This window comes from Microcaecilia unicolor, unplaced genomic scaffold (genome assembly GCF_901765095.1).
Source record: "Microcaecilia unicolor unplaced genomic scaffold, aMicUni1.1, whole genome shotgun sequence".
Lineage (NCBI taxonomy): Eukaryota > Metazoa > Chordata > Amphibia > Gymnophiona > Siphonopidae > Microcaecilia > Microcaecilia unicolor.
The window spans coordinates 15974-43744 of NW_021963586.1; the positions used below are offsets into that span (position 1 = coordinate 15974).

General features: G+C 43.5%; 1 pseudogene; it reads right to left on the reverse strand.

The window, feature by feature from the left end:
* Nucleotides 1-475: 475 nt before the first annotated feature.
* Nucleotides 476-27771, reverse strand: part of LOC115459478 — a 48181-nt pseudogene continuing 20885 nt past the window's right edge.

Genomic DNA, 27771 nt, shown 5'->3' on the forward strand with positions numbered 1-27771 from the left:
GCACTGCAAAAATATATATATAATTAACCTTAAGATTAAAAAAGTAATATTTCAAATTTACTGTATATCCTTTATCAAGTTATTAACTGCACATGTTTATGTTTATTTAAAACTTAATGAATTGCCACTCCTAGCCCAGGCCATATCGCGACGATGTACATAATTAAAAATTTTAAAAGTAATGAAAAGACTTCAGGAAGTCAAAATCAGATCCAGCTGTTAAGACTACAATGGCTAAAACAAATTTTCACAAACATTACATTTTTATTCTTCCTCAAATTATTTTCTAGCTCTTTGCTAACTTGCATTGTTCAATTAGCATAGTGAATAATAACAATAAAGAAATCATAGTATCTATAGATACATTTCTGTTCCACATATTATATATGACAGTGATTCCTAATGCTTCCCATTCAGGAACAATTTCCAATCTATAAACTTCCACCATTAAATGACTTTAAAAATCCGATATATTTACAACTTTACTTTTGTAAATGTAATGATATGTATTTAAAATAATAGGCATACTGTATTTTTTGTTTTTACACTTCAGGAACTACAGTGGTATTTAGCTCATGAAACACTTGCAGCTCTTCCAAAATCCAAATAGTTTAAGAGCTATGACATGAATTCACTAGGCTTTGGTTATAGTGTAGTTCATTTTTGAAGTTATCAATTGAATTTATACATAAACATTTTGCAACTCATGATATTGCAAATGTTAAAATATTTACAATTTACTTTAAGGCTCAGTAAAAATGATTTCCTTAAATAATGTTCAACAAAAAGTACACTATTTCAGTACCATCAAAACTGTATACTAAGCTGCTAATCTGTTTGTGTACAATAATACATAATTATATTACATCTGTTTCTCAAGCTACATGTCCATTCTATTTACCAAATCAGTTTAAACTCTTAACTATTTCATAACTTATTCTGTATAAAATTTTCAAGTTTTATTATAATACACGCAGTGCATTCCATAACCCCATTGCAACTTCAGAGTAATCGGTCATTTGGGATTTGTGAAAGGGAAGCAGGTCGGGATAGCGTGTTTTTTAAACTATCCACGTCCATATGCCTCCAGAGTGTGAACATCATTGGTAAGTCCTTCAAGTTGCTGACTATATGCTTCTATTTTTGTGCAAGCGCTGTTGGCGTTCACTTCTTTATCAGAGTTTCCCCTTACAGCAAAAATCAGCTGCAATCAAAGCTAACTTGGTTGACAGATAGCATTTGAAGCATACCCTATCATTACATTTTGTGAAGATCATTCCTTGCTGCCGAAAAATTTGCACGAGCTTGTCTTAACCATCTGCGTGCTTCAACAGGATTACCCCTGATTTGAATGTGGGTGGTACTAAAAAAACGTGGCAAGTCTGAAGAGCCTGTAGAAGTTGAAAACTTTCTGTATATTGCTGCTTTTCAGACCTTATGGCTTGTTGCTTCTTGATTCCATGACGTATAAAAATCTTTGAAATGAAAATTTGTCTGACTGAAATCGAGAGAGAGCTGCTGAGAAAAAGTTCTTCTCGATGTTCTGTCCATATTTTGATCACAAAAGCCTGGTTTTCCAGCCTGTTAATTCATTTTGCAGATGTTTGAAAAACGTCATTTTGCTATGTCCAGGTTCTCTGCATTTTTGTCTGGATTGCCATTTAAGGTACACCTCTAATAATCTTTTTCGTTCAGATTCTGGGAGCTTCCATGCTTGTCCATTACTGTCGTCACTTCTTTTAGTATATCTGGCAGAGAAGTGTTAGTTTAATCTTTTTGGGTGACTGATGTTTTGAAGATGTTTTATGGGCTTTCTTTCCAGGGAAATGAGGAGAACTATCCTGGGTCCCAGGTGCTGGAAACTCAGTAGACTTGTTGAGTAAGAAGGTGCACTATCTTTACTCTGAGTACTTTCATCAGGTCTGGAAAAAACTTATATAAATCAAGAGAGCTTACAAATCTTGTATCACTATATCCAATGTCAATCTGGTAAAACTTGCCCAAAAAAGTGGATTATCATCTTCCCCTTCAACTTCTGGAACAATGATAGCATTGTATATGTTTGTTGATATGATCCATATATATCACTACCTTCAGCATCACAAGATAACCACATATGCTCCTGGATAAAAGACATTCATGGGATCCATAAGCAAAGTGTAATGAATTTCAGCTGGTATAGGCGTGCCAGGCATTGGAAGTTCAAGTTGGGATGGTTCTGTAGAGGAGTCATACTTTACTCCTAAACTGTCAAGCTTTTCACCAATTCTGTAAATATCATTGCAGCCTAACATGGCAATTAAATATGAGGTATCAGATATCAGATTGTCAGTTGCAGATTTCAGGGTCATTGCTAATGCTAACAGGAAATTTATGTCCTTGCTATCTGAGTGCTGTATATAAAGCAATATACTGCAGTTCCATATCGCTTTAAAAAGGCAAGTGTTTCACTCTTGCTGTGGGGAATAGGATTAAATCCTTTAACTCTTAATGTTGTTTGCAGCCTTTCAAAACAGGATACTTTCAAACCTTCCCGCAAGGCTTTGCAAAGTTTTATTGCCTTTTCCTCATTGGCTAGAAAAGCATTGTCATTTTCATGCTTCATAATTCTAATGATTCCAGTGATAAATTGTTCAGATGACAGTAGTAGCTGCAGTCTCCCTGAAGAGAACATAGTGTTCCAAACTGGCACACTTGGGGGTTTCTTCATCTAACTGCTCCTCAGAATACCACTGAGTAGTCGGGGTCTCAATTTCTGAGGAAGAAGCATAATCAGTTTAGTGTGGAAACCATGGTCTTTTCCTAAGTACACTGACTAAGATCAACAAGCATCTGTACACCAATGTTACCTTGTATTCTACTTTATAATGTGGTGCATCATCAAAAACTAAAATACTTGACTTAACCAGTCTGCCATCTTGACTTGGAAGATAAAGGCTAGATCTCGTACATTCTCAAGATCATTCTAACCTTAAGGGAGTCATTTTGAAGACATCTAAAAAGGCCAGAAACAACTCTTTAACAGTCCGCATTTCATTAGGATCCAGTTGTTTTCCTTCTGAGCTCTTAAATATGCGACTGAGAACTTCAACATACTGCTTTGTTGAAACAATATCTTCTGTGCCTAAATTTTTAAACAGCTGATGAAAGGTACCAAGTTCTAAAGGCAGTTTGTAAAGGTAAGGTTTAAAATCTGACTCGTATTCCAGATTTATTACTACTTCTTCTGGTTTAAGGAGTTTCCAACCATCTTCTACCATCACAAAAGCAACCACCCTCGTAACTGAAATCGGAACTCCTGTTTTTCTGTGTTGAGAATTCATAGATACTCCTTAGGGCTTTGGCCCTAGTTTTCACCATATCTTCATCCAAGTTGTTATATTGCATATGTTTCCTGCAATTGTTTATACTTTGTCGAGGGAGGGATCTAAGTTCACATTAAGCATAGTTAAAATCTGTTCAAGCTGTTCTTGAGGACCAAGACTACTACCTTCTTGTTCTTTGATGGTTAGAGGAGTTGCGTTCTCGGAAGAATAGGACATGAGGTCCACAACAACTGCAAGACATCAGTCTGTTTGAATTTTGGGTTTACCTGTGCACCACTGAATCGTATAAGAGGAAGTGTACCATTTACCTCTTGATATTGAGGATGCAATCTGATAAGGTCAGCAGGAGCACGCTCTGGGCATAAAAAGGCAATTAAAGACAATTCCTTCAGGAAGTTTCCTGACAATAAGTCTGTCCTTTCTTGAAATATGTGATTTAGAAGAACATCAACTGTATTCTGCAGTGTTTCCTTAGACCAGTTCTCTGTGTTTGCTCTCATGCCAATCTCCTTAGCAAACTGCAGTAACTGTTGTTGGGAGAGGATGTACTTAGTCCTATATTTCGTAGAAATTTGACCCATGATAACAGAAACAAGTTTGGTTCTTAGGGTTTGTTAATTGTTCCAACTTTTTGAAAAACTCTTGAGGTATGAAAAATTTCTCAGGAAGCATCACTTCAAAACACTTTTACAGTTTTGTCATAAAAATGTTTTGCAGGCTTTAAGCGATTAGTTGTATCATGAATTAATGGAAGTCCTTCAAGCCTGTCAAACAGTTGGTCCTTATTTCTGAAGATTCTTCAATGTTGCCACAGTCGATTCTTTAAGTATACCAGGTGCTCTAATTTAGCACTGTAAGAAAGATTTTCAAACTTTGGTAAAAGGTGTTGTGAATACACTTCAAGATCATCTACAAGGACACAACCAAGTGCACTGTATAAATCTTTAGGTGAATTTTTTCTTCAAGAAATGCAGCTGATGAAGACAGTGCCCATTTTTCTACTTCAGCCAATGGGATTCTTTTTGTGAGTACATAACATGCTCCATATTTTGAAATATTAGTGTATCTACCACTGACGGACTTGTAGCATGGAAGTGACTTTAATATATTAATGTCATCTTGAGACGTCACATGATTTAAGTTACAGTTAAAGTACATTAACAGTGCCTCATAATCACTTTCTGCTAATTTTCAGTTCTAAATGTTGAGGGTTTGAAACCATATGTTGTATGGCTTTAAGAATGCTTGAGGGATTGTCTATGTTTGCAGTGTGCCCAGACAACAAGGTAACAAAATGTTATCCTTGGAGCAAATTTTGTTCAATGCAAGCTGAATGCAACCTGTTTCATTAAAGTATGAAAAACTTTATCAGTCTGAGAAGTTGGAAAAAATAGCTATATTCATAAGACTGAGAGGCAGCAAGACATCACACTCTGGTACAACAAGCTGATTAGCTGAGACAGTAACTTTGTACCTGGAAGTAAAGCCCAATCCTTCAAAATGTCAACAACAGTATCAAATGTTGGTTTCATCTCGGTCTGTTCTTCTTTATTGTTCACAGATTCACTGATGAAATGCCATGCATTTTAGACCAGATGCACTTGCAAAATTTTCTTTCCATCGTACAAATATTGTGGTCTTGCATTCCCTAGGCAACACTGATGGTAACAGAGAAGCAAAGCTGGTGATGTCGAAGATCTTTGCAACCCCAGAGGTAAATAAAATACTGGTGTATCTCAAGTAGAGGGTGTTCATAAAAAGATCCTTGCGGGATGGAATTAGTTCATGATAAGCTGTTAGGAACTTTGATGTCTTAGAATCAAAAACTTGCAGCACACTATCAAGAGTAAGAAGAAGTGGCAGTCCTTCAATCTGAATTTCGCTTTCTTCTGCATCCTTGAAACAATAATCAACCAGAAGTTTCAAGCTATGAAACAATTTGAGATTAGTTTGCTGAAGGCGACATGGCAGCTTTCCAATATGACAATTAGAATCTGGAGATGAAAATGTCTTCAAAAAGGATCGAACATCACAAGGGGTAGTATAGCTTACAGGAATCCCTGCATCTATGAGACAATGATAGAGGTTTGCAGTTTCATCACAGTAATATACTAAATTGAACCCAACTTCCAAAAGCAAATGCTTAAGTCTGTAAGTATTTTCTGCAACCGTCTTACGTGTTGTGATATTGTATTCTACATTCTTTAGGTGATGTAATTCATCTTGTAGCAAATTGTCAAAGAATGGTTTTGCAGTACTTGAGGTAGACATGTTAACCCAAGTAATGATAACTGCAGAATGTAAATCTGAACCATCAACATTTGGCGCGCGCACAACAGGTAAAAGACGTTTCAAATCTTCATATATGCAACAATAAATAGCTTTTACTAAACAGTACCAGTCTGGTTGTAGGTCTAGTCTGTTAACTGGGAAGAAAGACAAAAACTTTTTCAGAGAGTCCTTCACAGTATGAATAGGTATATTTTGCAGCACTGATACTGTGGGATCAGTGCCTGGGAAATACCGTTTTTTCAGTTGAACTAATAATTCAATGTATGCTGGAGCGATCAATGTTGTCATTAAGTTGTTGTTCCAGTCACTTCGTACTCCAACTCCATCATCATCACGCCACAGATTCTTCTGGCAGAATCTAAAGCAAAGTGGCCATTTACATGAAAGGTAGCCCTGTTTCTAGAGACAGAGGCAAAAAACAGAATGCTCTGTAGGGTTTTTTGTAGTTATGGGAAATGCAAGCAGCAACTCCTCCACGTGGAAAAAGTGTTATGTCCTCATTCTTATGAGCTGACAAAACATTTTTTGAAACCTTATCTATTGCTGCAAATCCTGATCGGTTACAAATCAGCCATGTTGTAATGTTGCTTTCAGAGTCTTCAATATCCATAGTATAGGTAATCTGTTGCATAGGTATATCTCTCAGCTGCCTTTTCTTAGTTACACTTTCCATAACAGATCCATGGAATTGTTTGCGTTTCAATCTGTCTCCGTCAGTAATTTTGCCTTTTACAGAATACAATACATTTAGAGATCCTGTTGTTTTATCTATTTCACAAACAGAAATTTTTTCCATATGATTCAAAAACATTAAGAGTTCTGCCCCATCTGCACGCAACTTATCCAAAAAATTTTGAACCATTCTATCTGAAGAAGGAGCAGAAGAAATTTCAGAACTCTTTGCCATTTCTTGATTACGAAGTGGAAATCTAAACATTGTAGCCTTATCCAGTTTAAAGTAGTTTCCTAAATAGAGATTCAGAACATCTGAAAACTGTGTTTTGAAGTCTGTATCTAAATCTCTGAACATACGACCGGGACTAACTGATGTTGCACCTGGTGCATATTTAGCATGGGGGTCGAAAATACAGAGTATATCGTTGCTAGACATGAAGGAAGGACAGTCAGTAATATGATATACAGAATTGAATCCTATACCATACTGTCCAGTTTTACAAGGATTTCCCTCCTTAGTACCTCTTCCAAGGTTTTGAATTCCTCTGATATCATCCTCTGTAAATGGCTGATTATTATATACACACAGTGCTGGCCCCTGAAGTGGTGCCCATCTTTCATCAAAATTCTATCAACTGGATGATGTCTAGGATCAAACACAAAACAAATTTCGGTAGCTTTGGCATCATCTGCATTTTGAAGAAGTTCTTTCAAAATCTCTTTCTCTGAAGGATAAGCATTAAGAATGCTTTTAATTCTACTGGTCAGCTTTTCTTTTTGTCCAAATTCTGTACCAAGAGTAGTAAAACAAATATTAGATGCATATCTTTCTAATGCTTTATGCCTTTTCGGAATTGCACCAAGTTTTACTGCTACCCTCCCTGGGTATATCAGAATGACAGTATTTTACAGCTGTATCTTTCACCTTAATCCAAGGACAATCATTGTAACACAAACTTTTAGATGGAAGAAGTGCAAGGTTGGTATCTGGTAACAAAATATCACCATAACATTTTCACACAGAATTCTGTGTTCTTCTCTCTGATGAGACCCCAAATGCCCTCACTGATGATCCTTCTGCAAAGCTGAAAATCATTTTCTGTTATTTGTCTTGTTCCTCTTTCTTCTTTTATTGACTGAAGTACTAGTGCAAAATCTTCAACTGTGAAAGAACGCTTTACTCCCACACTTTCAAAAGCTCCCTGAAATTATTTTATATTTATTAGGTAATGAATAAAGATAAGGTGCTGCTTCAAAATTCAAGTGAAAAGAAACATTTGCTGGGTCAACATAAGTATTTTCAACTAGAATGAAACTACACTGTTTTAGTTCTGTGATAATTATTGTTTTGTAATATCATTTTGCATCATTGCTTCATGGAGGAGATTTTGTAACATGCATTGGTAATATTCTCCTGATACAATGTAATTCCATCAACTGATTTTGCAGCTTCCTTCAATTGGTTTACTATTACATTAATAGATGGTTTCTTAAGTAAACCCAAGAAATCTTTAACAGCCAATGAGACGGATCCACAACCTTTAAATGAAGGAGAGTTTTCATTCAGAACTGGATACAGGAGACAAACTATATCCTGATGTTCAGCTATATAGAGATCAGTTGCTGCAAACCATTGTTTCCAATCTTAAAGTCATTCCTTTCCAGTTCAATGAGAATCCTGCCGGCTTTGTAAGAAATGGAAGAAAAGGAATGGTTTGAAATTTTCAGCAAAGTCTTTAGCTCTAGGATCTCTAAGTTTTAGCTTCTCATCAATCAGACTTAATATAATACTGCTTCTGAAGCAAGCTGCAATGTGGTCACGTCTATTGATTTCTATTACAGATTCTATACGTTCTACCAAGTCTTCCCACAAAATATCATCCTTCATCATGCCTAACTGAACAAGTTTGACTAGTACAACTGGATTAAGGTAATCCTGAAAAGTACCATGTGGAAATCGCCCATCTTTGTTGTCATATAACTTTGCAACTCTAACCTTCTGGATGGATTAGCTCTGAGGGTTTAACTAGAGGATGACCCTTAGCAGAACAAGGAATGCACGGTGTAACTCGAAGAAGTCCTGAGAATTCTTCAATTCTTTCATTCAGAACAAAAAGCATTAAAGGATCACGCAATTCTGCCTCAATCTCCTGCATATGTGGAAAAAACACTTCAGAAAAGAACTGTTTCTCTGAAAAGGTATTCTCAAGCAATATGTCTTTGCATCCTGCTTCTTCAAATCCAGCCTTCACCCATGATGGGAGTTCAACAGCACAGAGGTTCTTTAATCCAATTTCCTTGAGGTACTTTAAAAAAATCTTAAAGGCTGCAGGTCCAATGTCTGGCCTTTTAAGTAATGAATCATCTAAGAATCTTACATTTTTAATGGAAACCCAGGTACATCCATCAGAAAAAACTTTGATTCCCTCTTTGCCTTTTGTTTTAGCTATATCCTCATATATACCTTTGCAGATAACAGAAAAATCATCATGAACAGAGTCAGTATCAGGCCATATTGCATAATAGTTGTAGTCAACTAATTCACCACAGATTGTCATATCACGTAAAATACAAAGCGCTTCTAAATAAGCTTTCACAATAACATGTCTCATGAACACTGTATTCCATCTTCCCTTTGTGTCAGTTTTCCAGATCTCTTTTCGATTTGAAGTAACAGCAAAACAGCCATTAATATGGAGAGGCAAGCCAGTTTTTATTCTCAGAGGTAAATAGCAGAACACTTCCCCAGTGCTACTACAATTAGGTTTCACAATCCACTTTTGGTTGTCAGTTTCAGAAAGCATTACTCCCACTGCACCACAGGGGACAAGTCCTAGTCTTCTTCCATTTTCATTTAATGAAAACTTTAAAGCTTCTCCAGAATCCATGCAAGAACACAGCAGCCATGTTGTAGAATCTACAGTTTTCTGTGGCAATTCATCAACAGTCCTTTTGGTCTGCCCATTTTTAGCCATTTCAAACAAAGTAACTGGATCATCTTCTGAACCTCTGAAAAGTGGAGAATGAAGGTCAGCAATTCGCTTAAACACATGGTGGAACTCTTCAACTACAATCTGCAATATGCATGATGACTTTGGTGCATTAGAAGGAAGCTTTTTGTTGCTACTACAAGTTTTCATGAGTTTAGCAGCCTCCTTTAATATGCTTGCAGGTGCTGTCAACACTTTGGAAGAACAAATATTTTTTTTATTGTTACAGTATCTTGTGCTAAGTCAGGATTAGTCTCTTCTGGTTTCAAGTACTTCAAAACCATAGAGTTCACATTCTGAGTGAAAAGTATGAGTCTGTGTCCACACAGACTAAACTCATCCACAAGAGAATATACATCTGCTGTATTATAACAAGCACTGCTGACTTCACTCACTTTAGCTTCTTGCTGAGTTCTAAAGGACAATCTGAAAAGAGTTCCTTTATAACTGTAAGGTGACTCCACAGTTAAAGGTAGCTGACAGTTGAAAACACCTATAAATGGTTTGAACTGATTAGGAAATTTTCGTAACCTTTTTTGCTGTTTGCTCCAATTAATCTTAATTCCAGGATTGGATCTGTCTCTAATGTGTTTGCTAATATGGTTAATGTTTGGATCAAACATAATCATAAATTCTCTACTCATAATGATGGGAATATCAGTGATGTGATACACAGAGTTAAATCCCAGTCCAAATTTTCCAACTTTATCAATTTCTTCTCTTTTAAGGACTCTCCTAGACGGGTTATATTTAAAAAGTCTGAATCTGTAAACTCCGAGTTATTGAATGACCACAAAGCAGGTCCATGACATGTCTGCATTCCTGGATCCAGGAGGTTTTCCTTTATATCCGTATTTCTTCTCATATCAATCAAGAAATTACATGCAGTTGCACTAGCATCATCAGCATTTTGCAGTAACTCCTTAAAGATATCCGACACAGCTGGGTATTCCTCCAAAATATTTTTAATCCTTACAGTGAGAGGTTCTCTTTGACCTGACTGCTCAAATCCCATGTTTTCAGGATTGATCAGTTTAGTACTCAGGCATGGCACGTTGAGCCACTCTGCCATCTTCATAGGTATGTCTTCATGCACCAAGATTATGGGTTCCACTGAATCTTCAAGTAAATCATTAAGGTCATCAACTTTGATATCACAGTAGCAGCATTCTTCAATGGGTTTCATTATAAGTTTAGAGGGGTCCTTGCTACAAAATATAGGGACTGGTGTATTGAGCCCTACAGAAATTTGATTACAGTACAACCATCGTATAATGCTCAACATAAGGTTAAGATTGTGTCTGCTCTCCTCTCTATCCATTACCTGCTCACTTTTTTTGTGAATTTGTTGAACAACAACAAAAATATGTTCTTGGGTTAACTGCTCTATTGAACCACAAAGCTTAAACAGCTTATGAAATTTAGCCATGGTTTTTGGCACACCATGCAGATATGGCTGGAGATCAAGGTCATGCATTGGTTGTATCACTGCTTGTGTTGGTAAACAAAATGTTTTCCCTGTCCACACCCAGGGAAAATTCAATGTTTTAAAAGCGTCTTTACCTATCTCTAAATGATTCTGCATAAAGCTATAAATTTCAAGCAAGATATGTTGGAACTGGTAATAATCTTCATCACTAAAAGTTTTAGAACTATTCCAATCAACAACAACTTTCAAATGTTCTAAAACTGCATCTATGTTAGGTTCTGTAAAAATACCAAGTGCTTTTTCTATATCTGTGTGGATATTTTCTACTAGTGGAACTGATGAACCAACTAACACAGCATGAGATAAATCACACATTTCTGTAGGGGAACACATATTACAGAGGTCACCCTTCCAAATTAGTGAGCTAGGGTAATTTGGTGGCCTTTCCTTGCAGGCTGGAATCCATTTTACTTTTTTTAATATTGCACTTGTTTCAGATGAGTTCAATAGTGTATGGTTTTTATTCAAAATAATTAGGAGAGATTTAGATTTTCGTAAAAGAACATCAAGGCCAATGCTCGAATTACCCTGCAAGTCTTCAATTTTCCTTACTACTTGAACAATGTCTTTTTCTTGGAGATCAGTTTCATTTCTTAAACCTATTTGCCTCAATGAATGGAGAATATCAGAAGATGCTGCAAAGAGAGCAGGTGGAAACCAAATGTGCTCCTCTGTACAAAACAGGCTTTGCAATATATCTATTTCAGGATCAAAGAGTTCATTGGCTGCTACTAGCTTTTCTTGTGAAACTGGAATACATTTTAATGGTACCAGCCAATCAACTACAGCTGCACTTTCTTGTTTAAGAAAAGAAAGATTCTTAAGAATCCATAACATAATTTGAGTTGTTTCTTCAAAAGAATAAAACCCCTTTTCAATATCTTGTACTATAAGTTTTGTACAGTCTGTACTCTGTAACTGTTCTACTTTCAGCATGTTTGCTAAGCGAACAGTAGCTTCATCAGTGCAATCAATTATAGGAATGGACATTCTCAGATCTGGTGGAAGTTTTGCAGTATGGTGCAATACTTTACAACCTTTCAGAACTATGTAAGAAGTGGTCTCTTCATCAGATTGTTTAATTTGTCTAAATATCATCAGTGCCTGAATAATGTGTTTCTCTTTTTCACTGACATCTGTTAAACTAGATAGGAATCGCCTAAGTGCATCCTTGTGTTGTGGAATTAATGAAGCAACCTGGGTAGATAGCTTCTGCAGTGACATCCTGTCCATAATCTGCAAAAGAGCAGTTGGTGTTGCAGGATGGATATACTTTTTTGCAAGTGGATGTTGTATACACGAGTCTGGATTTTTCAGTACAATTCCCCCAAGTTTTTCAATGATGTCAGATAAAAATTCAGGAAGTGGCATCTCAGATTCATTATCTAGTATAACTGATGATGGAAACCTGAGCCTTATAAGTTCTACTAATGTCTGATCATCTGCTAACAATATCTTGGGAATGAGTGGCATGTCCTCAAACAATGTTAAATCTTCAGCAAAATGTATATAAAGATGCTTCCAGACCATCTTAAGCCACTGTATAGATGGATGCTTTTTATTTGCACTGCCTGGATACCACTGTACTACCAGGTCTCTTTTAGTCCATACAGTATTCATCACTTCTTTGATTAGTCGTGCAAATCGTTCTGGGTTCAGGAGTTGAAGCTGCGTACAAGGTCTTCCTATAAATCAAAACAAAAAAGCAGCAAAGTTATTCAAAGTTACAAGATTCTATTGTATTATATAACAAGTATTTTTTTTTCTATATTTGATGGCTGGAATGAGACAAATAATTTAGGGCTCTTTTTACAAAGCTGTGCTAGCGATTCTGGTGCAGAAAATGCGATGAAGCTCATTCAATTCCTATGGGCTTCGTCACATCTGCCGCATGGGAATCGCTAGCACGGCTTTGTAAAAGGAGCCCTTATTTAGAAAAAAAATGGCACGACGCCCTTAAAATTTATCTTTGGTCCACGGAAGGCTGTGAGGGCATTCCCAGTTTATTTTTAAAGGAAATATTTTAACTGACCAAAATGTATTATCTCTAAATCATTTCATTTCATGAGCTTGAAGCTTGCTTTTGATAATTAACAACTTCAATTAACCAATTTACACCCCCCCCCCCCACCCCGTTTACTAAGCCATGCCCATTCAAATGAATGGGCTGTGTCGGCATTGCTGCGCGGCTTAGTAAACACTCAGACCATTAATTTACTGCAGCTATTTTCTTTTGGATCCAGTCAAAATCCCATCCTTGGCTTTGATTGGGGATCTGGTTTGGAATTCTGAGCTGTCTATTGCCACTGGCAGGGGTGGGAGCTTTGGGGTGGACGAAAAGGTAGGAGGGAACCTATGCCTTGGAGAGTAGTGAGCCATCCTGGAAGTAAAGGCTGCACTAGGAATGGGCCAAAAGAGTGACTTGATGGTATCAGTATGCTTCTTGACGAGGTCAGCAGCCTCCTCTATTCAATATCAAGGCAGGTGGACTTCATCGAATGTTGATTTGCCCCCAGTGTCCAATGCAGCTCCTACAGCCACTGATACCTCTGATGCCGAAGTCAATGAACCGGATTTCTCTGTACCAAAAATCTTTTTATGTGGCTCCTCACAATACCATCTGAGAACACAGTTTACAAGGAGGAGGATTATGGTCAGGCCCCAGATGTGACAAGCACCAGAAAAGCACCAGATATGGGTGTCTGCTAAAGACATGGTCCTGCCAAACTGGAAATTTTCTGGGAAAATATCAGGAAAGACAGCCAAGGTGAAATCTAACAACTTGACTGTAGAAAAAAAAAAAGATGCTTGACCGGTGTTCAGAAGGCATAGGAGAGCCTAGTGAGCTGCAGAAAACAAAATGAAAGTGACAAAAAAAAAAAAACTAAGGAAAGAGAGGGAAACCTGGCCCCATGCAACACTTGCATACTGGAAGCGGCAGAAAAATGGTGAAAATCACTTGGAAAAAAGTCAGAAGACATGAGCTGAGGGGAGAGAAAGCGAATGCTACATACCTGTAGAAGGTATTCTCCGAGGACAGCAGGCTGATTGTTCTCACTGATGGGTGACGTCCACGGCAGCCCCTCCAATCGGAAACTTCTCTAGCAAAGTCCTTTGCTAGTCCTCGCGCGCACCGCGCATGCGCGGCCGTCTTCCCGCCCGAAACCGGCTCGAGCCGGCCAGTCCAGTATGTAGCAAGACAATACACTTCAAGGGAAGACACAACTCCAACGGGGAGGCGGGCGGGTTTGTGAGAACAATCAGCCTGCTGTCCTCGGAGAATACCTTCTACAGGTATGTAGCATTCGCTTTCTCCGAGGACAAGCAGGCTGCTTGTTCTCACTGATGGGGTATCCCTAGCCCCCAGGCTCACTCAAAACAACAACCATGGTCAATTGGGCCTCGCAACGGCGAAGACATAACTGAAATTGACCTAAAAAATTTACCAACTAACTGAGAGTGCAGCCTGGAACAGAACAAACAGGGCCCTCGGGGGGTGGAGTTGGATCCTAAAGCCCAAACAGGTTCTGAAGAACTGACTGCCCGAACCGACTGTCGCGTCGGGTATCCTGCTGCAGGCAGTAATGAGATGTGAATGTGTGGACAGAAGACCACGTCGCAGCTTTGCAAATTTCTTCAATGGAGGCTGACTTCAAGTGGGCTACCGACGCAGCCATGGCTCTAACATTATGAGCCGTGACATGACCCTCAAGAGCCAGCCCCGCCTGGGCGTAAGTGAAGGAAATGCAATCTGCTAGCCAATTGGATATGGTGCGTTTCCCTACAGCCACTCCCCTCCTATTGGGATCAAAAGAAACAAACAATTGGGCGGACTGTCTGTGGGGCTGTGTCCGCTCCAGGTAGAAGGCCAATGCTCTCTTGCAGTCCAATGTGTGCAGCTGACGTTCAGCAGGGCAGGAATGAGGACGGGGAAAGAATGTTGGCAAGACAATTGACTGGTTCAGATGGAACTCCGACACGACCTTTGGCAAGAACTTAGGGTGAGTGCGGAGGACTACTCTGTTATGATGAAATTTGGTGTAAGGGGCCTGGGCTACCAGGGCCTGAAGCTCACTGACTCTACGAGCTGAAGTAACTGCCACCAAGAAAATGACCTTCCAGGTCAAGTACTTCAGATGGCAGGAATTCAGTGGCTCAAAAGGAGATTTCATCAGCTGGGTGAGAACGACATTGAGATCCCATGACACCGTAGGAGGCTTGACAGGGGGCTTTGACAAAAGCAAACCTCTCATGAAGCGAACAACTAAAGGCTGTCCTGAGATCGGCTTACCTTCCACATGGTAATGGTATGCACTGATCGCGCTAAGGTGAACTCTTACAGAGTTGGTCTTAAGACCAGACTCAGACAAGTGCAGAAGGTATTCAAGCAGGGTCTGTGTAGGACAAGAGCGAGGAGCTAGGGCCTTGCTGTCACACCAGACGGCAAACCTCCTCCACAGAAAGAAGTAACTCCTCTTAGTGGAATCTTTCCTGGAAGCAAGCAAGACGCGGCAGACACCCTCTGACAGACCCAAAGAGGCAAAGTCTACGCTCTCAACATCCAGGCCGTGAGAGCCAGGGACCGGAGGCTGGGATGCAGAAGAGCCCCTTCGTCCTGCATGATGAGGGTCGGAAAACACTCCAATCTCCACGGTTCTTCGGAGGATAACTCCAGAAGAAGAGGGAACCAGATCTGACGCGGCCAAAAAGGAGCAATCAGAATCATGGTGCCTCGGTCTTGCTTGAGTTTCAACAAAGTCTTCCCCACCAGAGGAATGGGAGGATAAGCATACAGCAGGCCCTCCCCCCAATCCAGGAGGAAGGCATCCGATGCCAGTCTGCGGTGGGCCTGAAGCCTGGAACAGAACTGAGGGACTTTGTGGTTCACTCGAGATGCGAAGAGATCCACCAAGGGGGTGCCCCACGCTTGGAAGATCTGGCGCACCACTCTGGAGTTGAGCGACCACTCGTGAGGTTGCATAATCCGGCTCAGTCTGTCGGCCAGACTGTTGTTTACGCCTGCCAGATATGTGGCTTGGAGCACCATGCCGAGACGGCGAGCCCAGAGCCACATGCTGACGGCTTCCTGACACAGGGGGCGAGATCCGGTGCCCCCCTGCTTGTTGACATAGTACATGGCAACCTGGTTGTCTGTCTGAATTTGGATAATTTGATGGGACAGCCGATCTCTGAAAGCCTTCAGAGCGTTCCAGATCGCTCGCAACTCCAGGAGATTGATCTGTAGACCGCGCTCCTGGAGGGACCAGCTTCCTTGGGTGTGAAGCCCATCGACATGAGCTCCCCATCCCAGGAGAGACGCATCCGTTGTCAGCACTTTTTGTGGCTGAGGAATTTGGAAAGGACGTCCCAGAGTCAAATTGGACCAGATTGTCCACCAATACAGGGATTCGAGAAAACTCGTGGACAGGTGGATCACGTCTTCTAGACCCCCAGCAGCCTGATACCACTGGGAGGCTAGGGTCCATTGAGCAGATCTCATGTGAAGACGGGCCATGGGAGTCACATGAACTGTGGAGGCCATGTGGCCCAGCAATCTCAACATCTGCCGAGCTGTGATCTGCTGGGACGCTCGCACCCGCGAGACGAGGGACAACAAGTTGTTGGCCCTCGTCTCTGGGAGATAGGCGCGAGCCGTCCGAGAATCCAGCAGAGCTCCTATGAATTCGAGTTTCTGCACTGGGAGAAGATGGGACTTTGGATAATTTATCACAAACCCCAGTAGCTCCAGGAGGCGAATAGTCATCTGCATGGACTGCAGGGCTCCTGCCTCGGATGTGTTCTTCACCAGCCAATCGTCGAGATATGGGAACACGTGCACCCCCAGCCTGCGAAGTGCCGCTGCTACCACAGCTAGGCACTTTGTGAACACCCTGGGCGCAGAGGCGAGCCCAAAGGGTAGCACACAGTACTGGAAGTGGCGTGTGCCCAACTGAAATCGCAGATACTGTCTGTGAGCTGGCAGTATCGGGATGTGTGTGTAGGCATCCTTCAAGTCCAGAGAGCATAGCCAATCGTTTTGCTGAATCATGGGGAGAAGGGTGCCCAGGGAAAGCATCCTGAACTTTTCTTTTACGAGATATTTGTTCAGGGCCCTTAGGTCTAGGATGGGACGCATCCCCCCTGTTTTCTTTTCCACAAGGAAGTACCTGGAATAGAATCCCAGCCCTTCTTGCCCGGATGGCACGGGCTCGACCGCATTGGCGCTGAGAAGGGCGGAGAGTTCCTCTGCAAGTACCTGCTTGTGCTGGAAGCTGTAAGACTGAGCTCCCGGTGGACAATTTGGAGGTTTTGAGGCCAAATTGAGGGTGTATCCTTGCCGGACTATTTGGAGAACCCACTGGTCGGAGGTTATTAGAGGCCACCTTTGGTGAAAAGCTTTCAACCTCCCCCCGACTGGTAGGTCGCCCGGCACTGACACTTGGATGTCGGCTATGCTCTGCTGGAGCCAGTCAAAAGCTCGCCCCTTGCTTTTGCTGGGGAGCCGAGGGGCCTGGCTGAGGCGCACGCTGCTGACGAGAGCGAGCGCGCTGGGGCTTAGCTTGGGCCGCAGGCTGTCGAGAAGGAGGATTGTACCTACGCTTACCAGAAGAGTAGGGAACAGTCTTCCTTCCCCCGAAAAATCTTCTACCTGTAGAGGTAGATGCTGAAGGCTGCCGGCGGGAGAACTTGTCGAATGCGGTGTCCCGCTGGTGGAGAGACTCTACCACCTGTTCGACTTTCTCTCCAAAAATGTTGTCCGCACGGCAAGGCGAGTCCGCAATCCGCTGCTGGAGTCTATTCTCCAGGTCGGCGGCACGCAGCCATGAGAGCCTGCGCATCACCACACCTTGAGCAGCGGCCCTGGACGCAACATCAAAGGTGTCATACACCCCTCTGGCCAGGAATTTTCTGCACGCCTTCAGCTGCCTGACCACCTCCTGAAAAGGCTTGGCTTGCTCAGGGGGAAGAGCATCAACCAAGCCCGCCAACTGCCGCACATTGTTCCGCATGTGTATGCTCGTGTAGAGCTGGTAAGACTGGATTTTGGCCACGAGCATAGAGGAATGGTAGGCCTTCCTCCCAAAGGAGTCTAAGGTTCTAGAGTCCTTGCCCGGGGGCGCCGAAGCATGCTCCCTAGAACTCTTAGCCTTCTTTAGGGCCAGATCCACAACTCCAGAATCATGAGGCAACTGAGTGCGCATCAGATCTGGGTCCCCATGGATCCGGTACTGGGACTCGATCTTCTTGGGGATGTGGGGATTAGTTAGAGGTTTTGTCCAGTTCGCAAGCAATGTCTTTTTTAGGACATGGTGCAAGGGAACAGTGGACGCTTCCTTAGGTGGAGAAGGATAGTCCAGGAGCTCAAACATTTCAGCCCTGGGCTCGTCCTCCACAACCACCGGGAAGGGGATGGCCGTAGACATCTCCCGGACAAAGGAAGCGAAAGACAGACTCTCAGGAGGAGAAAGCTGTCTTTCAGGAGAGGGAGTGGGATCAGAAGGAAGACCCTCAGACTCCTCGTCAGAGAAATATCTGGGGTCTTCTTCTTCCTCCCACGAGGCCTCACCCTCGGTGTCAGACACAAGTTCACGAACCTGTGTCTGCAACCTCGCCCGGCTCGACTCAGTGGAGCCACGTCCACGATGGGGGCGTCGAGAGGTAGACTCCCTGGCCCGCATCGGCGAAGCTCCCTCCGCCGACGTAGTCGGGGAGCCCTCCTGGGAGGTGGCCGCAGTCGGTACCGCACGTGGTACCGACGTCGGGGACCTCACCCCGGGCGATGGGCCAGCCGGCGCCACGCTCGACGGTACCGGAGGCGCAAGCACCGCCGGTACCGGAGGGGTAGGGCGCAACAGCTCTCCCAGAATCTCTGGGAGAACGGCCCGGAGGCTCTCGTTCAGAGCGGCTGCAGAGAAAGGCAAAGAGGTCGATGCAGGCGTCGACGTCAGAACCTGTTCCGGGCGAGGAGGCTGTTCCGGGCTGTCCAGAGTGGAGCGCATCGCACCTCTTGAACAGAGGGTGAGCGGTCCTCTCGGTGCCGATGCCTGCTGGGTGCCGACTCCCTCGGCGACCCAGAGCTCTCGGTGCCGACGCGGGGAGGCGACCGGTGTCGATGCTTCTTCGATTTCTTCCGAAGCATGTCACCGGAGCTCCCCGGCACCGACGAGGAGGACGTAGAATCCAGCCGTCGCTTCCTCGGGGCCGAGGCCGAAGGAGGTCGGTCTCGGGGGGGCTGTACCGCAGGAGCCCTCAGGGTAGGAGGAGACCCACCCGAAGGCTCACCGCCACCAGCAGGGGAATGGACAGCCCTCACCTGCACTCCTGACGATGCACCACCGTCCGACGACATCAGCAGACGAGGTCCCGGTACCACCGACGTCGATGCAGCTATCCGATGTCTCGGCGCCGATGCAGAGGCCCGATGCCTCGATGCACTCGATGCAGGGGCGGCCGAGGAAGATGGTCTGGACGCTGACGACGTCGATGCACTCGAAGATCCCGGTGCCGATGCCGACGAAGAGCCCGAGAACAACACGTTCCACTGGGCTAGTCTCGCTACCTGAGTCCGCCTTTGAAGCAGGGAACACAGACTGCAGTTCTGAGGGCGGTGCTCAGCCCCCAGACACTGAAGACACGACGAGTGTCGATCAGTGAGCGAGATAACCCGGGCGCACTGGGTGCACTTCTTGAAGCCGCTGGAAGGCTTCGATGTCATGGGCGGAAAAATCGCGCCGGCGAAATCAAAGTCCGAAATGACGGAAAAAGAGCACCAAAAAATTTGTAAGGGAGAAAATCTCGACCGAGGCCGAAAAGAGGCCTACCCCGACGACGAAAGAAAACTTATCGGGGCAAAAAGCTGGAAGTACGGGGAGGATTAACACGAAACCCGGGGGGGGGGGGGGTTTCCGGAGCACTTCCCGACACTTGAAAGACTTTTCCGAAGAAAAAACACGTCAAAAAAAAAATTTGGACGCGCGAGGTCGACTTTCCGGGGCTCGACACGGCGAAAACACGACCGTACCGAGTGCGGACAAAAGAAGACTGGCCGGCTCGAGCCGGTTTCGGGCGGGAAGACGGCCGCGCATGCGCGGTGCGCGCGGGCGCGCGAGGACTAGCAAAGGACTTTGCTAGAGAAGTTTCCGATTGGAGGGGCTGCCGTGGACGTCACCCATCAGTGAGAACAAGCAGCCTGCTTGTCCTCGGAGAAAAAAGAAAACATCCTCTCTGTTCTGCGGATGAGAAAACACTGCCCTGGTCCCACACGGTGATGGCATCCTGGAAGGCACATGCATATGTGGTGGCACGCTTACCAAGGCTTCTAGAAATTAATTTGAGAAGCAGCTCCAAATTGGGCTCTGTCCATGACATCACCCAATGCGAGATTATGTCTTGCTTGTCCTTGGAGTAAAATGAAGATTAAACAACTGAACAGACCCCAAAGTCTTTTCCTTCCATACTAGTTCATGACAGGACAGTCTTGTAAACCTGGATTTTTAATAACATATTATAAATCAAATACTGAATTTTTCCATCTTGCATTTGTAGTCTGAGGTTCCCTTTCAATTGAACAAAGCAACATTACTGGTTAGAGACTCTGCATGAAAAATAAAGAGCCCCATTATACACACAAGAGGAGGCCGGAATTGAAACTTCTAGGTTAAGTCAAGCTCAGTTCTGGTGGTATTTCACAGAAGGATCTGTTGATGCAAGATCTTTTCTAAAATACCTGCAGGAGTACACATCTTATTTGTTGGCACGTGCAGCAGGAACATCCATTTTACAAATATACACCTGGGAAAAATCAACAGAGGAAACACCTGCAAGTGCCAACACTTATATGAGTATATCAGCCATTTCACAATCTAATTCTGCTAAATACAGAGGCCGCAATTTTTTTAATGATCTATTTGGATGGGGAAATAAACAATGGGGGATTAAGGAAGATAACCGTAAGGGGCTGGCCAAAACAAGCATCTTTTAAGAATTTATATCTGTCTGGGAGCCACTATAAATCTGCATCTAGAAATATTAGATCATACAGTGCATACCCTTGATGAAATGGGGAATACAAGTATAGATTTTTATTTCCCAAACAAGACCAAACCACACCCCCTTGCAATTTCTATATATTATGGGCATCCACAAATAAATTGATCCCTTTCTAAAATGGCCATTTACAAACGAATGTTGTAGTGAATCATCATCTAGATCAGTTGTTGAACTGTATATCACAGCTTGCACCATAAGTACATACAGTGGGGGAAATAAGTATTTGATCCCTTGCTGATTTTGTAAGTTTGCCCACTGACAAAGACATGAGCAGCCCATAATTGAAGGGTAGGTTATTGGTAACAGTGAGAGATAGCACATCACAAATTAAATCCGGAAAATCACATTGTGGAAAGTATATGAATTTATTTGCATTCTGCAGAGGGAAATAAGTATTTGATCCCTCTGGCAAACAAGACCTAATACTTGGTGGCAAAACCCTTGTTGGCAAGCACAGCGGTCAGACGTCTTCTGTAGTTGATGATGAGGTTTGCACACATGTCAGGAGGAATTTTGGTCCACTCCTCTTTGCAGATCATCTCTAAATCATTAAGAGTTCTGGGCTGTCGCTTGGCAACTCGCAGCTTCAGCTCCCTCCATAAGTTTTCAATGGGATTAAGGTCTGGTGACTGGCTAGGCCACTCCATGACCCTAATGTGCTTCTTCCTGAGCCACTCCTTTGTTGCCTTGGCTGTATGTTTTGGGTCATTGTCGTGCTGGAAGACCCAGCCACGACCCATTTTTAAGGCCCTGGCGGAGGGAAGGAGGTTGTCACTCAGAATTGTACGGTACATGGCCCCATCCATTCTCCCATTGATGCGGTGAAGTAGTCCTGTGCCCTTAGCAGAGAAACACCCCCAAAACATAACATTTCCACCTCCATGCTTGACAGTGGGGACGGTGTTCTTTGGGTCATAGGCAGCATTTCTCTTCCTCCAAACACGGCGAGTTGAGTTCATGCCAAAGAGCTCAATTTTTGTCTCATCTGACCACAGCACCTTCTCCCAATCACTCTCGGCATCATCCAGGTGTTCACTGGCAAACTTCAGACGGGCCGTCACATGTGCCTTCCGGAGCAGGGGGACCTTGCGGGCACTGCAGGATTGCAATCCGTTATGTCGTAATGTGTTACCAATGGTTTTCGTGGTGACAGTGGTCCCAGCTGCCTTGAGATCATTGACAAGTTCCCCCCTTGTAGTTGTAGGCTGATTTCTAACCTTCCTCATGATCAAGGATACCCCACGAGGTGAGATTTTGCGTGGAGCCCCAGATCTTTGTCGATTGACAGTCATTTTGTACTTCTTCCATTTTCTTACTATGGCACCAACAGTTGTCTCCTTCTCGCCCAGCGTCTTACTGATGGTTTTGTAGCCCATTCCAGCCTTGTGCAGGTGTATGATCTTGTCCCTGACATCCTTAGACAGCTCCTTGCTCTTGGCCATTTGTAGAGGTTAGAGTCTGACTGATTCACTGAGTCTGTGGACAGGTGTCTTTCATACAGGTGACCATTGCCGACAGCTGTCTGTCATGCAGGTAACGAGTTGATTTGGAGCATCTACCTGGTCTGTAGGGGCCAGATCTCTTACTGGTTGGTGGGGGATCAAATACTTATTTCCCTCTGCAGAATGCAAATAAATTCATATACTTTCCACAATGTGATTTTCCGGATTTAATTTGTGATGTGCTATCTCTCACTGTTACCAATAACCTACCCTTCAATTATGGGCTGCTCATGTCTTTGTCAGTGGGCAAACTTACAAAATCAGCAAGGGATCAAATACTTATTTCCCCCACTGTAAGTACTGCCATACTGGGAAAGACCAAAGGTCCATCAAGCTCAGCATCCTGTTTCCAACAGTGGCCAATCAAGGTCACAAAAACCTGGCAAGATCCTAAAAAAGTACAAAACATTTTATACTGCTTATTCCAGAAATAGTGGATTTTCCCCAAGTCCATTTAATAATGGTCTATGGACTTTTCCTTTAGGAAGCTGTCCAAACCTTTTTTAAACTCAGCTAAGCTAACTACTTTTACCACATTCTCTGGCAATGAATTCCAGAGTTTAATTACACGTTGAGTGAAGAAATATTTTCTCCGATTTGTCTTAAATTTACTACATTGTAGCTTCATCGCATGCCCCCTAGTCCTAGTATTTTTGGAAAGCGTAAACAGACGCTTCACATCTACCCGTTCAATTCTACTCATTAATTTATAGACCTCTATCATATCTCCCCTCAGCCGCCTTTGAGCATGCCAGTACTAGAGTTTGCACACTCCAAACACCATAAACACCATGCAAACAGGTTTGTTATCTTGGATTCAAAGCATTAACTGTATCCCCAGTAATGTAAGTGCAGAAACTTTGTTTCATTTTATGCTGTAATTACTCTTCACAGTAACAAAGAAACATTCTATTTACATTGAACAGATCCAAACACTGAAACAAAGTTTTTTTCTGTTTCTTAACACAAAAGTATTAGATTTATATTTCATAATACCAGCTTATCAGTTTGGGAGTTCATGAGTCTTCCTAGGTCTCCTTTGTTCTTTTCTCGTAACATGTTTTATCATCTACATACTGGGGCCTAATCAATTAAGGGAGTCTTTTACTAAGGCACGCTCACGTTTTTAGCGCGCACGCTAAACGTTAGAGATGCCCACAGAAATGCATTGGCATCTCTAACATTTAGCGTGCCTACAATTAGTGTGCGCCAAAAACATGAGCGCGCCTTAGTAAAAGACCTCCTAAATTTGCTCTAAAAATATTCTCATGTGACTTAGTAAATTTTTCTGTGCAAATTAAAAAAATTAAAATTCCACGTAACAGCCAGCTTAAGGGGGAAGTTATCAACGTAGTTACTGTTAAGTTGTGTTATTTTACCACAGAGCTAAGAGTGCTGTACAGACAATGTTTAAAAACCTCTTGGAGAGGGGGAGAAGGGAGGGAACTGCAGTCATCACATAATGGTGACAGCCACTAGCCACAGAACTCAAGATTACATGGTTCTGGAAGGTGCTATGGTTCACGGCCTCTGGCCAATGATCATTGCTACAATTACCGAATTCAGCACAGTTTAGGTGGGAGATATAAAATAGGAAAAAGTTCTCCAGGTACTGTGCTAATAGAATGAATGTAAAAAAACAGTGAGAAAGCAAGCAATTATAACAGATTTTGCCAAGGGCACACAAACTTTGCCTCAACAGCACAGTCAATATTGATATGAATTTTAAAATATGTACCATTCATGCTAGCTGCTAGCAAATTCCCCAAGAAAACCAGTCTTAGGTTAAAGCAAGCAATGGGAATGTCCTCTGTTCCCCTATTCCCAATCCTAGCAGGGAAAAAGATGACGACATCAACGTACCCCATGTACATTCTTATACATGGGGAGGGGTGGGAGGACAACAAAGTAGCTTAAGAGCCGAGCCAGTAAAGTGTCTGAAGATGGCAAGAGTAGGGTGGGGACACACATTTTACTCTCACTTGCCCTCTTCCGAGTTGGACCACTTCAGAATATTCAAGGGAAAAGCATGTAACTAACAGCAGAAGAGGGGCCAGTAGGTCCTTCTTGTGTCAGGAAGTAATGTGCCCTTCTCAAGTTATTTGTTATGGATTAGGAAGGGCATTTTAGAAAGAACATTCAAATGGAAATCAGTCTTACAAGTCAGAACATCTGAAGTTCCCCTATAATTTAAGAACAGGATCTGCCAACGCAGAACCTGTTCTAAAATGCATGGTGAAATGCACGTCTTTGCGGCGCTACGTGCAGCAGGAACATCCATTTTAGATACAAACCCATCCTTTTCTTTTTTAAGGGCAATGCCCCATATACCAGCAAGGTGGACTCCTTAGTCACCGCTGTAACCAGGGTACCCACCCAAAATATGGATGGGAAATAAGCAGGAACAGAGACGTCCATTTCACAGCACATGAACGCCTATTCTATGCAATAGCAACACAGACTTTCAGATTGCTGTCACCCGACACCCCCACCCATCTCTGATCTTCCTCCTGAACCCCCACTTTATGTCCCATCACCCTCTCGACCCCCCACCCCTTATATCTGATCAGAACTGTTGGTGGAGGGAGGGAGTGTTAGACCTGCTGGGAGGGGGAGGAGTTTAGGGCAGCAGCATCACAGAATATGGTACTATGGGGGCTCTACTTGCCCTGTGTAGTGCATGCAGGGCAAAAATATTGGGCACACTCCCTGCCTTGCACTTACCCTTTGTTATGTCTACAATGAAAACAGGATAAGTACAAACAGTTGCCTTCCAGCAAAGATGCCCTTGATGGTCCAGGTAGCAAATCTAACTCCCAATGTCGATCTTTATGGACATTCATTCCCTTTCAGCAACGGGGAATGGACGTCCATATTTTTAGCCTCTCCAAATCCCATCCAGAACACCCAGGCCATGCCCCTTTGCCAGATGTATGTTCTTTAATTTTAGACATTCTTATCCTGGCTTTGTAAAATCAGATTTTGACATCCATACAATATGAATGTCTAAAACATGAACAATGCTTCTAAAATAAGCATCAAATTCTATGTGCTTTTCTTGATTAGTCTGAGATTGCATTGAGGAAAAAGATTGATAGTAAAGCACAAAAAAAAAGAAGAATCAAGTTATGCACCCAAACTCCAGGCATTAAATCATCACACTCAGCAACCAGTAATCCTACCTGCATAGCCCCAAAGATGATGATGTGCTATAATATAATCACACTGATTAGAAGATGTTGCATGGAAGAACAATATTCAAATGACATTTAAGAATAAATAACCAGCATAAAGAAATCTGCCCTGCAATGGCAAAAGGAAGCAATGCTTCATTAAAAATAGGCACTTATCTACTATTCTGGGCAGAAATGTGACTTGAGATATACCTAACATTTCTGGAGTCTTTCCTATTGATAGTAATTATGGAATGCGTGAACTTTCAAACCAAGTCTGTCTCTTTCTGACTGCAGAACTGATGTATAATGGTGCGTTAACAGACGTTTGCTGGCCAAAGAGAAATGACAGTGTTCTAACCTTGTAGACTAGAAACCTACAAACCAAAGGGGAGTCTCTCAAAGTAAGGGCAACATCTTAACAGGTACTGATTTTTCCCATGATGTGAGCATAGAAAGTGAATGATACATACCTGTAGCAGGTGTTCTCCGAGGACAGCAGGCTGATTGTTCTCACGACTGGGTGACGTCCGCGGCAGCCCCCACCAACCGGAAAAGGCTTCGCGGGACGGTCGGCACGCAGGGCACGCCCACCGCGCATGCGCGGCCGTCTTCCCGCCCGTGCGCGACCGCTCCCGCCAGTTGAATGACAAGCAATAAAATATGAAACACAACTCCAAAGGGGAGGAGGGAGGGTAGGTGAGAACAATCAGCCTGCTGTCCTCGGAGAACAACTGCTACAGGTATGTATCATTCACTTTCTCCGAGGACAAGCAGGCTGCTTGTTCTCACGACTGGGGTATCCCTAGCTTTCAGGCTCACTCAAAACAAGAACCCAGGTCAATTGAACCTCGCAACGGCGAGGGTACAACAGAAATTGACCTACGAAGAACAACTAACTGAGAGTGCAGCCTGACCAGAATAAATTCGGGTCCTGGAGGGTGGAGTTGGATTTACACCCCAAACAGATTCTGCAGCACCGACTGCCCGAACCGACTGTCGCGTCGGGTATCCTGCTGGAGGCAGTAATGTGATGTGAATGTGTGGACAGATGACCACGTCGCAGCCTTGCAAATCTCTTCAATAGTGGCTGACTTCAAGTGGGCCACTGACGCTGCCATGGCTCTGACACTATGAGCTGTGACATGACCCTCAAGAGCCAGCCCAGCCTGGGCGTAAGTGAAGGAAATGCAATCTGCTAGCCAATTGGAGATGGTGCGTTTCCCGACAGCGACCCCTAGCCTGTTAGGGTCGAAAGAAACAAACAATTGGGCGGACTGTCTGTGGGGCTGTGTCCGCTCCAAGTAGAAGGCCAATGCTCTCTTGCAGTCCAATGTGTGCAACTGACGTTCAGCAGGGCGGGTATGCGGCCTGGGGAAGAATGTTGGCAAGACAATTGACTGGTTAAGATGGAACTCCGACACCACCTTCGGCAGGAACCTTGGGTGGGTGCGGAGCACTACTCTGTTGTGATGAAATTTGGTATATGGAGCATGAGCTACTAGGGCTTGAAGCTCACTGACCCTACGAGCTGAAGTAACTGCCACCAAGAAAATGACCTTCCAGGTCAAGTACTTCAGATGGCAGGTATTCAGTGGCTCAAAAGGAGGTTTCATCAGCTGGGTGAGGACGACGTTGAGATCCCATGTCACTGTAGGAGGCTTGATAGGGGGCTTTGACAAAAGCAAGCCTCTCATGAATCGAACGACTAAAGGCTCTCCAGAGATGGCTTTACCTTCCACACGATAATGGTAAGCACTAATCGCACTAAGGTGATTCCTTACTGAGTTGGTCTTGAGGCCAGACTCTGATAAGTGTAGAAGGTATTCAAGCAGGTTCTGTGCAGGGCAAGAACGAGGTTCTAGGGCCTTGCTCTCACACCAAACGACAAACCTCCTCCACTTGAAAAAGTAACTCTTTTTAGTGGAATCCTTCCTGGAGGCAAGCAGGACCCGGGAGACATCCTCCGACAGACCCAACGCAGCGAAGTCTACGCCCTCAACATCCAGGCCGTGAGAGCCAGAGACTGAAGGTTGGGGTGCAGTAACGCTCCGTCGTTCTGCGAAATGAGAGTCGGAAAACACTCCAATCTCCACGGTTCTTCTGAGGACAACTCCAGAAGAAGAGGGAACCAGATCTGACGGGGCCAAAAGGGCGCTATCAGAATCATGGTGCCGCGGTCGTGCTTGAGCTTCAGTAAGGTCTTCCCCACCAAAGGTATGGGAGGATAAGCATACAGGAGGCCGGTCCCCCAATGGAGGAGAAAGGCGTCCG